Source organism: Mastomys coucha, unplaced genomic scaffold (assembly GCF_008632895.1).
Source record: "Mastomys coucha isolate ucsf_1 unplaced genomic scaffold, UCSF_Mcou_1 pScaffold4, whole genome shotgun sequence".
Lineage (NCBI taxonomy): Eukaryota > Metazoa > Chordata > Mammalia > Rodentia > Muridae > Mastomys > Mastomys coucha.
The window spans coordinates 49034489-49050945 of record NW_022196910.1 but is presented as its reverse complement, the minus strand read 5'-3'; the positions used below and the strand labels follow the sequence as shown (position 1 = coordinate 49050945).

Below are 16457 nucleotides of genomic sequence, written 5' to 3'. Positions count from 1 at the left end.
CCATAACCAAAGAACCCATTGCTTTCTTATGACGTCTGTAGATACCAAGAACATACTTGGTACACACATACATGCAGGCAAATACTCCTACACATAAAGTCAGATAAATAAGTTGAAAAACAAAATTATCAAAACCAGAAACAGATGTGGACTGGTGAGACAACTCAGCTGTTAAGGTGCTTGTCACTCATCCAGATGACCTCAGCTGAATACCTAGAGTCCACATGATAGCAGGAGAGAACCAGGCCTCACAAGTTTTTTCCTACTGCTACCCACAGGCTGTGCTGTGGGTGCTTCTCTATAAAATCCATATGATGTAAACAAATAAACCCAGGGACAGTATCTAAAGTGCTTTACCGTTTGAATGGGTTACTGAGAGAAAGTTGGAATGGGAAGAAGTTTGCTTACTCAAGAGAAGGCTTTGACAGTGCACGAATCTGGGAACAAAGTTTACCCTGCTGTCATGCGAATTGCGATCATTGGTGCGTCCTTCAGAAAGTGCCTGGTCCACATCAACTAAGAGTGAACTGCCTTGAGTTCTGTTGTTTTAAAAACGTGTTAGCACTTTAAGTTTTGCTGTCCTGTCCATCCAAATCAGATATTCTTAAGATTTCCAACTCCATCACATGACTGCTCTTTGCCCAGTTAGGAAGGGACTGGGGAACTCTAAACTTTACTTCAGGTTCTTGGGTTTTATTGATCACACAGATGTAGATGATACTGACTCACAAGGCAGGGCAGTTGCAAGTGTGTGCCTCCAAGTTCTCCCAGTATCTTTGCCCCCACCTTGTGAAATACAAAGCCAGTGTGGCAGCAGGAGCTGCAGACCAACACACAATTGTCTGGGAGACAAGGGGAACTCCCCCTGGCTTCTTCAACTCACCTTATCCAGGGACCAGTCATTGGGAATGCTAAACACAGAGAAAGGGGTTTTATACAGGACATGGTAGCTGTCTCCAGACGTTTGAAGCCTGGCCCACAGGCAATCCCACTGCTCTGGCTACAAGGAGTTGACAATGTATGGTGGATTGTAAGTGGAGACAGGTGTTCATTTCACCCCAGGGCAGACCTAGCAATTATGCAGTCTGAAGTCTGCCTCAGAAACAGTCTGCTTCGTTGCAGTACTCTCTGGGACGGACTTCAGTATCTTTAATGCATTGTTCCCAAAACACTCGTTTTGACTTATGTCGAATTGACTAAAACATTTCTGATTTGAATGATGATACAAAAAGACCATTTCACCGGCATTTGAGAAAGCATAGAGTGGCTTCATAAGATAAAGCAAGGACACGCTGAGCAGATGATACCATCACAGAGACAGTAAGAGGTACCGATTACAGAGTGCCCGGTGTGTGCCAGGCAGTCTGTCACACACAAAACAATAGGCAGCTCATCTCATCCTTGCAACAAACATAGTGGGGCAGGCTCTGTAATATTTTCCACTGTAGCAATGAGGAAACAGCTCAGAAAAACAAAAACAAAAACAAAAACCAAGATTTTCAGATGCTCTAACCTGGTGGTCCTCTCTTGAAGACTTGAGTTTCTTGTTTTCTCTTTCAATAGGCTATCATTCCATGTGTATGATCCACTATCCATGAATGTTTTGACTTTTTTTTTTTTTAATTTGGGGCTATGTTTTATTTTGTTTTGTTGCTTTGATTTCTTTGGTTGTACTTAGTGAGCCAAGTTCCAGGAATCTTTTTTTTTTTCTTCTCGAGTTCCTCCTCTGCCTGTCCTCAGATCCATTGTCAGTTTAATGGGCTCCTTAACTACCTTGGTTCTGAATGACTGTTGAATAGTATCAGCTTCTAAATCGGTGGCTCTCAACCTTCCTAAGGCTGCGACCTTTTAGTACATTACAGTTCCTCATGCCATGGTGACCCCTAACCCTAGAATTATTTTCCTCACCCCTTCATAACTGTCACTTTCTGTTACGAATCATGATGTAATCATGATATAATCAAAATGTAAAGATCTGATAATACAGAATATCTGATGTGCAGCACACATGTTGGTTCTAATGGAAGGTTCCCACCCAGTTCAGTTCTTGAAGATGAATTCTGAAAATAAGTGTCTTGTTGAGGAGTTATATGGAGATTTTTAAAAATATTTGAATAGACACTATTCAGAATGGACTGAACCTGTTTTCTTTATGTTTCTCACACTAGATGATGAGTCCCCTTTTCTGTGTTTGCCACCTGGAAACTACTCAGTAAATTACTGTTAAAAATGGGGGAAGGTCTTGGCTGAGTTTGAATGAATGAATTTGTATCAGTGTCTCTACGATTCTCTGGCCTTTGAATTAAGATAAGCAAACTGGCTTATTTTCCTAGATGGCCCATGCTTTCTTGCTGGGGTGTGTGGAGACTTAGGTCATGGAGCACCCTGCACTGTGTGATTGAGTGCACTTTACTGTAGACAGAGCTTCTGACCCAGATAGCTGTTCTGTAGTCTTTAGTTGAGGAGCAGTCACAGCTATAATAGGAAGGAAAGCCCTTGACTTTCCTAATAAATAAATACCTATGTGAAGAAACACATGGAAATAAGTTACTGATAAAGCTGTTATTAAATTTTTGTGAAGTTTAGCATATTAAAGACTGATCAGAAATGTACTTATAAATTAGTTGGCTGTATTGTGGACTGAGCTAAAGTTTTACTAGCTTTTTCTGATTTTTTTGTTTGCGGGGGATGGGGGGTGGATAGGGTCTCACTCTGAAGCCCTGGCTGGCCTGTAACTCTTTGTGTAGATCAGGCCGGCCTTGAATTCATAGAGACCCTCCTGTCTCTGCCTCCTGAACTTGTCCTACCGTTAATTGAGTATGTCTATTTATGTGGCCACAGAGTTTACACTTAATTGAATATTCAGATAGTGACACAGAAAAGGTATTTTCAATTTATTACCATTTTCAATAAATAAACCTGGCATGAAAAGTAACATTTTTCAACTGTAAAACATTTACTGTGTTAAAACCTGGCTCTTGGGCCTGTTTTTATTTATTTATTTGTGTTTGTGTTTTTGAGACAGGGTCTCACTATGTAGCTCTGGCTGTCTTGGAACCCATTATATAGACTAGGTTGATCTCAAACTCACAGAGACCCACCTACCTCTGCCTCCTGAGTGCTGAGATTAAAGGCGTGCACCACTATCTTTTACTTTGAAAACTGTCTATTTCGATTTATATGAATTTCATATCAATTCTGTATATATTCTAGTTAATTATTAAGTCACCTAGTTGGCTGAATGTAATGCTTAGCAAGCCCACCACATGTGTGATTTTCATTCTCTCTGTGTGTTGTGTGCATTCTATTGAGTTCATCTGAGCAGTTACCACAGATCTTAGAAGGACGGGCTGGAGTAAGGAAAGCCAAGAAGGAAGAGGGAGGCAGGGACTGTGAGGAAGGACACAGCCTGGGCTAGCAAAGGTCGGGCTTTGTGAGGAGCCCATTTCCCTTTAAGACGAAAATACCATAGTCAGAGAACTAAGTAAAATCATGATTAAAATACAAAACTGTATAAAAGTTGAGGAAAAGATATCATCGAAGGTTCATTTTCATTAGGTAACACCATTTAGTGATAATTTATTTAAATGCCATGTCCCAGTGACTTAAAATAGAGGGAACAGACCTATAAACTACATATGCTCATACCTCTACATATGGCCTATAGACTACATATGTTCATACCTCTACTTTTGACCTATAGACTGCATATGTTCATACCTCTACATATGACCTATAGACTACATATGTTCATACCTCTACAAATGATAGTGTTCTCCATAGCAGATAAAAAACATAATACTAAACATTATTAAATGTTTTTACAATATGCTTTATTTATTCTTTAACAATTTCATGCCTCAGTGCACTGCATTTAATCATATCCTATCTCACTCTCTACCTCTCCCCTGAGTAGCAGCCCTCTTTCTCTCTTCTGTCTATCTCTGTCCCTCATACTTACTCTCTCTGTAACTTACTGGGTCTAGTTACTTCTGTCTGCTGGAATGTTGGCTGATCTTATTGGCTTGATCTCATGTAGAAGGTGTAGATACTGTGAGTTCATGGGTGCATTGGTCGTATTCTGTCCAGATCATGTTGGGTCTTCACTTCTGCCAATCTTCTAGCACGTACAATCTCCCTACCCAGTCCCCTTCTGTGGAAGGAAGAATAGAAAAGCTGCAGATGTCTCATTTCTGGATAAGCAGTCACGACTCCCTTTTACCCCTTTGACTAGTTATGAGGGTCTGCATTAACTACTGTCCAGAGTAAAATGAAGCTTCTCCAGCCAAGGTTGAGAATGGCGCTGATCCTTGGATATGAACATGAATATTTATTGGGCAGTTTGATAACATGTCTATTTAGCAAAACCACATTAGCATGGTCTCCCCTAGAAACTAGGACCTACTTTTCCATGGACTTCTGGCCAGTGGGGTGGTTAGCATTGTTCACTCCACACAAACTAGAATCACTTGGGAAGAGAGTCTTAATGAGGGGTTTCTACATTGTGTTGGCCTGTGGGCATGTCTGTCTGAGATTGGCTTAGTTAATTGTTGTGGGAAAACATAGCCCATTGGAGACTGCACTGTTCTCTAAGCAGGGGGTCCTGAACTATCTAAAAATGGAGAAATAGAGCTGACATGAGCAAGCAATCAAGCAACATACATGCATGCAGTTCTTAGCTCTTACTTGTGGATTGTGATTAGCTATTTGAAGTTCTATACTTCCCTACAATGAAGAGATGTAACCTGGAATTGTAAGCTGAAGTAGATCCTCTGTTCCTGTAAGTTGCTTTGGGTCAGGGTATTTTATTACAGATACAGAAATGGAACTAAGACAATGAGGTTTATAGACCAGACACAGATTCCCTCATGCCCAGTAACCTTCTAATGTAACTAGAAAGTAGCTGTCTACCTCCTAATGGTCATGCCACTACTGCTGTCGTGGACATATCTTGCCCAGAAGGTTGGTATTATAACTTTGTTCACTGCTGGATAATATTATTATGACTTTTCCCCTGGCCTAAATAAAGCCTTACAATGCTATGAAAGCAATCCTGCAGAGAAGTTTCAGGCCAGTTGATTTCTTTATGGCTTATAACCAAACTATGTGGTCTTGAGGAACAAGGTCTTAAAAATATCCCTCATCATTTGGGGTGGTGGGTCTCCTGGATCTCCTTAACAAATAACTTGTTGCAAGATATTCCTCCCACACCAAGAACTGAGATTTTCATTTAATAACTTGTGTCTTCTGGGAAAACATCCATCTGTGCACATTACCTGTGTCCTAAGCCTTTTTAAAATTGTGTTTTGTATTAGGTCACAAAACTATGGGTTACCAGAAGGCTTCTGCATGCATCCTTAGTTTTTGGTTAACCCACCTGCTATCTTTTCCCTTTCAGCGCCCCCTCCACCACTTCCATTTGAACCTTTAATCCCATTATTACTCCTGCCCACCCTACTTTAATATCACATTGTTCTATGCCCTCAATCATTAAGGCCTCCTCTACCCTTCTCATGGCCTTTTCTAGCTTCTGGACCTCTATAGACACCCCAAATTAAACACACAGATCTAAACATTGAAAGCCGGGTTCCACAAATGATCGAGAGCACATGGTATTTGTCTCGCTGGGCCTGGGTTGCCCCATTTGGTATATGCTTCCAATTCCATCTATTTCCCCACAATCCCTGTAATTTCATTTTTCCAGACACCTGAATGAAATTCCATTGTGTGGAAATACCACATTTTCGATATCCGATCTCTGGTTTGTGGCATCCAGACAGATTCTGTGTTCTAGCTCTCGGAATACAGCCATCATGAACAACTATGTGTACATCTCTGTGGCAGGATGTGGAATCCTTTGTGAATGTTTCCAGAAGTGATCATGACGGATCATATGGCTGTGCTGGTTTCAGTTTTTTGAGAATCTGCCACACTTTCATGCTACTGACATTGGATAAATGTCACCTTCCCCCATATCCTTACTGTCACCTTCCCCCATATCCTTACTGTCATTCATTACCAGTTGGTTCCCTGGTGACCATCATTCTGACTGGGGTCATGTGGAATTGGAAAGTGGTTTTAATTGGCATTTCTCTGATGGCTTTTGAAGTTGAATACTTTTAAAAAGTTTATTGGACATTTGTATTTCTTCTTTTGAGAACTTTCTGTTCAATTCTGTGGCCCATCTTTTTTAATTAATTAATTATTAACAGTCCAAACACTGCTCTTTCTCCCGGTCCCCTCTCGAATCACAGAGTCCCTCCCCACCTTCTCCTCTGAAAGGGTATCCTCCCACCCCTAGTCCCTAATTCTCCCCCATCATTCCCACCCCTGACACATCAAAATCTCTGCAGGATTAGGCATCTCCTCTTCCACTGAGGCCGGACAAGGCAGCCATGGAGACAGCTGTACATCTGCTGTATATGTGCTGGGGCCTCTGTCCAGCCCATGTATGCTCATTGGTTGTGGTTCAGTCTTTGAGAGCTCCCAGGGGTCTAGGTTAGTTGACTCTGTTGATCTTCCTGTGAAGTTCCTATCCCCTTCAGGCCTTCAATCCTTTCCCTAGTTCTTCCATAAAAGACCTGAACCGACCTCAGTATTTTCCTGTGGGGTCTCTCCATCTGTTTTAGTCAGCTGTGGGTAGAACCTCTCAGAGGACAGTTATGGGGTCTCTGCATCTGTCTCAGTCAGCTGCAGTTGGAACCTCTCAGAGGACAGTTATACTAGGCCCCTGTCTTCTGAGGCCCATTTTTAAATTAGTTTTTTTTTCTTGATGCTTAGTTTTCTTCTTTTAGCTCTTTGTATATTCTAGATATTAATCCTATTATGTTGGATATGCAGATGGCAGAGGTTTGTCCCCATTCTATAGGCTGTTTCTTTTCTTGACAGTTTCATTTGCTACACAAAAGCTTGATCTCATGAAATCCCATTACTAGCCTTATTTATTGAGGATTGGAACCTTATTCCAAACACCTATACTTATATCATACAGTGCATGCACTCCCTACTTTTTTCTCTGACGGTTTCAGAGTTTCTTTTCTTAATCTCTGGTCCTGAATTCATTTAGAGTTGAGCTTTATGTGGGGTGGAAGATAAGGAAGAATCTAATTTCATCTACAAGGACATAAACTTTTTTGTCAATATTTGTTGAAAGTGAGTTTTTTGTTTGTTTACACTTTTGTCAAAAAATCAGGTGTGTGGCCTTATATCTGGGTCCTCTATTCTATTCTGTTGATCTACATGTCTGTAGCTTGTCTTTTGTGTCATTAGGATGCTGTTTTCAATGCTACGGATTTGTAATATAACTTGAAGTCAGGTGTGCTAATAGCTTCCATAGAATATTCCTTTTGCCCTGAAGTCATTGGCAATTTGGGGTCTTTTGTGCTTCCCAAAAGATTAAGATTGTTTTTTCTTTTGTTTTTATTTTATTTATTTTGAAGAACTGAGTTCATGCTTGACTGGAGTGGCAGTTCTCGGTAGAGTCGGTACAAGGCCATTTTCACAGACTTCATCTTGCCAATCCACAACCACACGGCGAGGTATTTCAATCTTCCAGTGTCTTCCTCCAGTGTTTTAACTTTTTTTTAAAGAACTATTTCACAGGCTCTTAGTTAAGTTTGTTGCAGCCTGTTTGTTTAGTTCGTTGGTGTTGTATTGAGACTGTTGTGAATGGAATTGTCTCGCCAACCTCTTCCTCATTAGAAGTCTTGCTTGCCTAAGGAAGCTACTGACTTTTGAATGCCAATATTGTAAACTGCCACTGTGCTGAACGTGTTAAGCTCCTTTTTTTTTCAGCTGTTTGTGCCTGTAGACACACTTTACTGTCATTATTTTGAGTTCTCTGTCTGAGATTTCAACTAACTCGCTCTCTTTTGAGACAAGGTCTTGTTAAGTAGGCTAACCTGGAACTCATTATATAAACTGGCCAGCCTCAAACCCACAGAGACTGAGCAGCCTCTGTTCTTAGAGTGCCAGGGTTTAAAGTGTGTTTAAAGCTAGCCCAACCTAGCTCCCACACAGGACTGTAGACCTGATAGTTTTTGGAAAAGTTATGTTGTCTTTGTTTTTTGTGCACGTGTTTCACATGTTACTGCCTTGAGATTTATATATCTGGGGTCCTTTCATTGCTTGGTTTATATTTTAATCTGTGATATTCTTTCATTTGGAGTAGCCACGGCATTCAAGTATGATTTGGATTGATAAAGTTGAGTGTGTATTTCTGAAAATAATTCCTCAGTTCTGGAGGAATTCAAATCAGTCCTCCTTAGGAGCTCAGGGTGGTTGGTGTAAACTCGATGTTATCGCTGAGAATATTAACTGCAGAACATCCAAGGCTGCGCGTCCATGGCTGCTGCATATCAGCACTGTGCAGGTGTCCTCCATGGCAGTTAACAGAGACCCCTTTACCTTCAGTACCTGTTTGACGATAACCGGGGCGAGTCTGGAACATAGTCAGACTCAGCCAATAAGACTAGAACTGTGAATAAAAGCTCTGTGGTTAAAGGGAGGGTACATAGTAGATCTTTGAAATTAAAAAAATAAAAATCATGAGGTAGTTAAAGTCCCTAGAAGGAAGAAATGGGCTAGGGGTAGGGACTACAGACCTTTAAAGGTAATGCTATGGGGGAAGTAAAGAGTCAGAGGTAAGGACAGGAGAGAAGAGATGTAGGATGAGCAGGGCTGTGCACGGTTGCCAAGGACAGTGCAGGATGCCTTGTTGGTGCACTCTGTGGAAAAATATAAACAGCCATCCAAAAACCAGAGCAGTGTGCCTACAAGAGAGCGGAAATTAAATAGGAAATAAGAATCAAAAAGGATTGATTCTAAAGGAGTGACTTATTGGCCCAGTTGGACTGAGTTGTAATGTGAAATTCTCCAATGCCTCCAGCTCAGCAGTCCTCCACCTGGGGGTTGCAACTTCTGTCCAACAGCCCTTTCACAGGGGTCGCATACCAGGCACTCTGCCTAGCAGATATTATTTATGTTACAAGTCATAACAGAAGCAAGATTACAGTTATGAAGTAGTCACGAAATACTGTTATGGTTGGGGGTTGCCACACCATGAGGAACTGTATTAAGGAGTTCCAGCATTAGGAAGGTTGAGAACCGCTGTGCTAGCCATTCCACAAGGCACTGGGGAGCGGGAGTGGGGGTTTGGGGGTGGTGCTTTCAGGGAGCAGTTGGTCTTCACAGCCTCCATGTTCCCTGTGGGAGAGGGGAGGTTGTGAGCCCTTTCCTGGCTGTTCTCTGGAGCAGACACAGCTTTCTCTGGCCTCTCTCCACCTGTAGGTCTGCTATATGTGAGGAATATCCCTTCCTTTGCCCTCCCTCCCCCCAAAGTGCTGATTTTTCTCATGAGATAAAGGATAGAAAGATAAAAATAGAACTTTAAATTTCAGTCTGAGTTATTAAACCTGTGTGTCCGGGGACTGTTGGTGCTTGGGAGGTGGCACATGACTGGGATTGAGGGACTCTATGGTTCACACTGTCATACACAGACAGTGACTTTCTCCTCATTGAGCAATGTCACACTGGCCTGTCAATGGCAACAGCAGATGTTACAGAAGATGCCCTGGACTTCTCACTTCAGGATTAAGCTTTGATTTGCTTCTGAAACAGCAACTGCGGCTTCCCATGAATCTGTTGCCTGGCTTCTGCTGGCATGGAGTTTCAGCTGAAGGAAGACAGCCTCTTCCCCCAACCCCCTGCTTGAGGTAGACTTTCTTGTGAGGATAATTGTCTGCTATGAGTTTCATGATGTTTTTTTGAGATAGGGTCTTCCTTATGAATTACTGGGGTGGCCTCTAGCCAAGGCTAGCCTCAAATCCATAACAATTCTCTTGCCTCAGCCTTCCAAATATTGTTATAATATGAGCTACTGCCCCAGCTCTAGCTTTGATTTCAAGGGAAAAAAAAACCATGTCTCTTGCCAGGTAGAAGGGAAGCCTTAAGGAATCCTGTATACACTCTTCCTGAGACTGGGCTCAGCCATTAAACCCAACCCTGTTTTGGAAGACACTCTTTGACTCTGTCTTCAGAGTTCATGTGAATTAATATAAAGACATCAAAATGAGGTTTAGGAAGTTAAAAGCACACACTCTGTGCAAACATGACCTGACCTCCTTACCCAGAATTTATATCTCAAACCAACCAAGTGTGAGACACCAAAGCCATTTGAAGCACTCATTAAATATTTAATCTGCTTTGCCTCTGTCTCTCTCACTCCCACTCTGACTCAGCACAAGGTCAGGATTCCTGAGTTGGTCATCTCAATATATTTACTTTAATACTCCCTTTATGACAGCCAAAAAACTTGTGAGTCAGCCAATTAATCCAACCACACAGGTCACTTGATGGATGACTCAGTGTGGTCACATTGCTCCTATTAATTACGCCCTTTGTTCTGTCATCTCCTTTCCTTTCTGGAATGTTCTGGGCCACATGCCTGTAGGTTTCTAGTAACATAGCTCTGGCCAGTTGCGGAGGTTCCTAGGACTTGGGAAGCTGACCAGGGAAGAGATTAAGGTTGTTCTGTGGGACCCCTGAGCTCCCGTGAGAATGACTTGACCTCTTTCAGGTTTTAATCTGTAATATCATCCCTCATTCCGTGTATTCTCCTCTCTTGCTGTGGGTGTGTCCACCATGACGTCCTTACCAGAGCCGTGCTGGACTTGTTCTTCATGCTTCCAGAGCTAAATAATCCTTTGTGTGTGAGTGTAGGGGGAGGGGGGAGGGAGGATGGGGCTTATGAATGCATGTGTGTGTGTGTGTGTGTATCTGTGTGAGTATGTGAATGTATGTGTGAGTGTGTGCATATGTGTGTGTGTAAGTGTATATGTGAGTGTGTGAATGTACATGAGTATGTGTGTGTGTGAGTGTGTGTGTGAATATGTGTGTAAATGTATGTGTGAATGTATATGTGAGTATATGTATGTGTGTGAGTGTGTGAATGTATATGAATGTGTGAATGTATATGTGAGTATATGTATGTGTGTGAGTGTGTGTGTGAATGTATATGAATGTGTGAATGTATATGTGAGTGTGTGTGTATGAATGTATGTGTGAGTGTGTGAATGCATGTGTGAGTACGTGTGTGCATGTGTGCTGTACTCACACCTTTTTTTCCCTTTTTACAATTACCCAATTTCAGATAATTTGTCATCTTACTATAGCAACAGAAAAATGAGCAAGTCCAGCTTGTCTGGCTTCTCTGTGAGATGGAGAACTCTGGAGGGCAGAGTTCAGATCTGAATCCCTGTTATTCCCTTGAGGGGAAAAAGGGAAATGGAGAAAGCATGATAACGCGTATCCAGTGTTTAACAAGGACCATCCCAATGAACCCTATGACACAGAGAATATTGAGCATCATCATCATCATCATCATAATCATCACCAGTGGATGGGGGTGGGGTGGGGAATCTAAGACCAGAAAACTTTACACTGTCTTTAGTAAAGTAATATGAACATTGGCAGTTTGATTTCAGACTCTAAATTTTAATCACCAGTTTGCCCGGGGATGGTGATCAGTGAGTTAATCATGAAGTCACTATAAAGGGAGAGTCTGATGTTTCTCTGGGGAACAACTTGCAATAATGATGCAGAGCAGCTTGTACGATTGCATTTGGTAGAGGGAAGAAAGCAGAGCCTGGGCAGAGAAAGACCCGGAGAAAGCACTTTTCCAGAAAAACCTAGCTGCTTCCAGGAAGAGGGAAGCGCCTCTGAGGAATTGCTTCCATTTGATTGGCCGGTGGGGCACTAATTATTGATGTGGGCGGGCCCATCCCACTATGGGCGGTACCACCTTTAAACAAGTGGTCCTAGGTTGTTTAAGTGCACTGAGCTAGCCATGAGGGCAAGCCAGTGAACACCACTGCTCCCTCCATGGCCTCTGCCTCCAGTTCTGCCCCTTGCTTGAATTCCTGCCCAACACTTCATGAAGAGCTGTAAGCTCTGATAAGAAATGAGCCCACCCCCTGCCGAGTTGCCTTGGGCCATGGTTTTATCCCAGCCACAGAAACAAAACTAGGACAGAGACAAAGGTATTGATGAGGCATCCATCCCAAAATGTATCACAAGCAGAAACAGTTTCAGCTATAGAAAACCTGATTCGGTTTTTCTTATGTCTAATGACTTACAGAAATGTTGATCAGCCAGAACAGATAGGATTGGTGACTATGGCTTCGAGGAGAGGCCCCGAGTCTCAAGTGAACCTCAGATTTGCGACTTAAGGAAAGAGCATCATTGTCCTGCATACACTCTATGCAGTGTACAATTGTAATAAGCCTTTAAAAACAAAACAAAAGTCCCAGGGTTGAGAGTCTTAAATGCACATTTTCATCCTTAGAAATCGCACATCCAAGAAAATACGACAAGCACATAACACAAATATGCCACTGAGCATATTAGTGAGATCGTACGCTGGCCACCCTAGTCCTCCTTGAAGTCCCCATTTTAGACAAAATGAGAAGTGATTGATCAGACCTAAGTTAAAGAAATTGGGTATCCCTGGCCTCTGCCTCCTACACAGCTGTTCTTTCAGAACCGTCCTTTTGCTCTACAGCTTCATTCTATAGAATTTGACAAGGATGTTTTGTGCCAATCCAGAAGAGTACACCAGCTTTGGCAAAGGAGCAAATACCATGAAGTATCCTAGAACACATGAGTGAGTGGGATGTCGGTACCAACATTCTGTGTGCATTGTCCAGAGCTCCCTACAGCCATCCCACACTCCACACGCATGCATGATTGACACTCTTCCCACCTAACTGAGCCTTGGGCTTTCGGATAGGTACAGAATTACTTCTTCAATGGCTTTCATAGAATATCCATGCCCATAAAGAAAAGCATGTAACTCCTCAATTAATTTTTAAGAATTCAGATTTCTAATCTATAATGAACATGCTCTTGGTTTTTAGGTGCATAGGAGAGCAGAAAACTTATGAATTGAGAAAAATCTCTTTAGAATACTAGATTTGTTGAAATCCTTTTTTAAAAAGAATTTTTTATTTATTTTATGTATGTGAGTACACTGCAGCTGTCTTCAGACACATCAAATAATGATTGTGAGCCACCATGTGCTTGCTGGGAATTGAACTCAGGACCTCTGGAAGAGCAGTCAGTGCTCTTAACCACTGAGCAATCTCTCCAGCCCCCTTGTTGAAATCTTTTACTTGCTTTATATTTGCACCAAACAGCATAATTCTTGTCTTTTGTCTTTTTTTTTTTTTTTTAAATCTACTTGGTTGAAGTCCTACATTATCTTACTTGGTTGAAATACTACATTTACGTAGTGGTCAAGGCTCATGCTCTTCTTGCTTTGTATCTATCAACAAAATGGTTACAAGTATGGGAAACTTATGTGTCAGTACTCATAAGCATCTGAGGGAAAAAACTGAGGAAAGTTTCATGAGGCTGAGGCAGGGGTGTACGTTTAAAGTCAACCTTGTCTACACAGCAGGTTTAAGGAGAGCCTGAACTAAATTGGGAAACCTTGTCTTAAGGTGGAATAGAATGAGTCAACCAGTAAACTGTAAACAATCTATTGCAAGATTGGTGGGCAATGATGAAAGCATCAGACAGAATTACACGGAAAGAGAAGGTGCACACTCCTGGGTGGTTGCCATGAATCAAATCGTTATGATTCGGAACACAATATAAATACCTGAGAAAACTGTGATAACTACTTGTTATCACATGACCGTGTGAACAGCATACTTGATTATGATGGGATAATTACAGCTCAGACCCATGTTAGATGACACGCCTGAAGGAAAGATGTCCTGTCACAGTGGCGATTGCTGTGTCCTTCTTTTCTCAGTCCCCCTCAGCACACTTCAATCATTTTCAATCATTTTTATCATGAAGGAGAAGAAAACCTTGGAAATGTTAATTCTGGACTTAGGCTTGTTGTATATGAAATATCAAAGTGGCAATAAATAATTAGTGATTAGAAAGTTGTTTAGAATTTAGCTCTGGGTGTGTATATATAGATACACATTCGCACATGCACGTGCGTGTGCGCGCGCGCGCACACATACACACACACACACACACACACACACACACACACACACACACACACACCATCTAACAAGCAGTTAGCTGAGTTGTAGCTCTGACCACTTTCTCTCCCCTTGGATCAGAATCCCAGAACCCTGCCAGAACACATCAGAAAGCTGAGCATTGCTTCAACTCCTGCAGACATAGTATGGGAGGAAGTGATCTTGCCTGTGTTTCTAGGGGGCTCTGAGTAATTGGGGGGCTCTCCTTTATGGAAAAGTAACTTTAACCACCTACATCTCAAAGAGCAGAGAAAACATTTTATCCCTAGCAAGTATAATATGTTAGTATTTTTTATACAAAAGGAAGAGTCATTAACTTCCTTAAGATCTTTGTCTTTTTTTTTTTTTAAACAACAAGGCAACTCTTGCTCAAGTGTCAAGGGTCTCTTCTATTTTCAATGTTTGGTGAAATAGAATCCAGGTGCATACACACCCTACTGGATTTTGATGGCCTTCAACAATCAAGGAATTGTCTAAAAGTTTGTGGTTTTATATGTTGTTTTAGTTTATATTTTAAACTAAAAGAAGGATTTCAGGCTATCAGTTTATCAGCTGTTCTGATTAAAGAAGTGATTAAGGTATCCAAGGTATTCTTTAAAGGAAATCATTACTTCTCATTTTGACAGTAACAAGTGGGAGAGATGGTTTGACTGGAATGGGTGAGGGTAATGTGAAGTGACCCTTGTGAGGTTTTCACGCTGTGAGCCCAGCAACCTGACCACAGCCTTCTGATGTTGTTCTGGCCCATGTATCTCTAGATACCAAGAGGTCTGAGTTCATGTTTTTCACATGCATTAGCATTGTTAAGCAGTCAACTCCTTATTGATCCCTGCAGACTACAGGAGTAGTGGTGAACCCCCATGTGACTCATGCCTATAATCCCATATTCTAAAGGGTGAAGGAGTGTGACCATGGGTTCAAGGCCTGCATTGACCACGTAAGATTTTTATCTCAAAAGGAAATAGATGATGGTAGAGGGAAAATGATGAGGTGTGAGTTTGCCTACCAGGTCAGGACAGGTTTGGATTGTACCTCGGTGAACACATAGAAACTGTGATACTGCTTTCCAAGGGGTAGCTAAGGGTCTCCCTGCTGAAAGCCATTCTCTCCCAACTTTCCATGGTCTCTAAGGTGACCACTAGAGCAGGTCCTTAGGGCCTTGTTCACAGATTGGGTATATCTTGTCATATTGGCTTCAGGAATTATCAGGTTTCTAGTATATGCTTTGTTAGTTCATTGTCACTAGCAGCAGGAGCCCCAAGGGTATGGAGCATAGGAAGCTAAGTTGAGTCCATGTTCATGATGAGGGGGTGGAGGGAAACCTGGGCTAGGGTATAACAGCTGAGGGCCTTTCAAAGTTGAGAGCTTTCTGGAGGTGCCATAAACCTAGGGCCATGGGGGAGTGACTTCGGAATCAATTCAAGCAGTGTTTATGGAGCATCTACCCCATGGAGGTCATTGGGCATTAAATCGCAGGGTTGCCCGCCCTTTTATAGATCACAAACTGAGACAGAGAACTGTTGTAAAAAAATTTTTTAAAAAAATTCAATCATGGGTTTCCTTCCTGCATTTGACCATTTATGTTCCTAGATGAAAGGCATGCACACAGCCCTTAATATGCCTTAAGCAGCACAGTAGCTGGTCAACAGCCTATCCTCCATGCTGAAAATCCTGAGTTATTGCTATTATTATGTTTCATTGGGGCTGCTCTTAACTCAATTAGTCAGCCCTCTGGGCCACGTTCTCTTGGCCTGCAGCTCTGCTTTCTTCTCTTTTGTATGTTCCTACTATCCCATGGTGGCTTCCCTACTCCTTCCTCATGGTCTCAAGCCTGGGAACCCTAAACCCCGCCTATTTCTCTTCTTCCCAGCTATTGGCTGCTGGTATCTTTATATACAGTCAACAATAAAAGACAGAACCTCGACTGAGAACCAAAGTTTCCGAGAAGTCAAACTAGGTTTTCTGACTCTAGAGCCCTTGCTTCTAAGCATTATGACATAGTGCCTCCTCAACACACTTCATATATACACAGACACACACATAGACACACACATATTTTTGACACTTGTGAGGAGGGTTTCTGTTCTCACGGCATGGAAACCTTACAAAGGTCACTTCACATTACCCTCTCCCCTTCCAGTCAAAACGTGTCTGCCATTTATTACCATCACAACAAAAAGTAATGATGACATTTAAAGAATACTCCAGATATACCTAAAAGTCACTTCTTCAATCAGAACAGTTGTTGGAGTACCATTCTAAACCAAGTTAAAGTCCTTATTGTTTAGCATATAAAATGAGTTTTTAGAAAACCCCTGGATTGTTGAAGACCATCAAAATTCAGTAAGGTATATGTGCACCTGGGTTCCATGTATGTTTACACACACACACACACAC

The 16457-nt window shown here is 41.9% G+C and overlaps 1 protein-coding gene and 1 long non-coding RNA gene across 5 annotated transcripts in view; one reads left to right on the top strand and one right to left on the bottom strand.

The window, feature by feature from the left end:
• Positions 1-16457, top strand: part of Srgap1 (SLIT-ROBO Rho GTPase activating protein 1) — a 297115-nt gene that overhangs the window by 147758 nt on the left and 132900 nt on the right. The window lies entirely within an intron of this gene.
• LOC116075712 overlaps positions 1-16457 on the bottom strand; it is a 34545-nt gene that overhangs the window by 13453 nt on the left and 4635 nt on the right. For both annotated transcript variants that reach the window (XR_004112691.1, XR_004112690.1), the window contains exon 3: positions 3978-4153. This is a non-coding gene — a long non-coding RNA (uncharacterized LOC116075712). The remainder of the gene's footprint in view (positions 1-3977; positions 4154-16457) is intronic.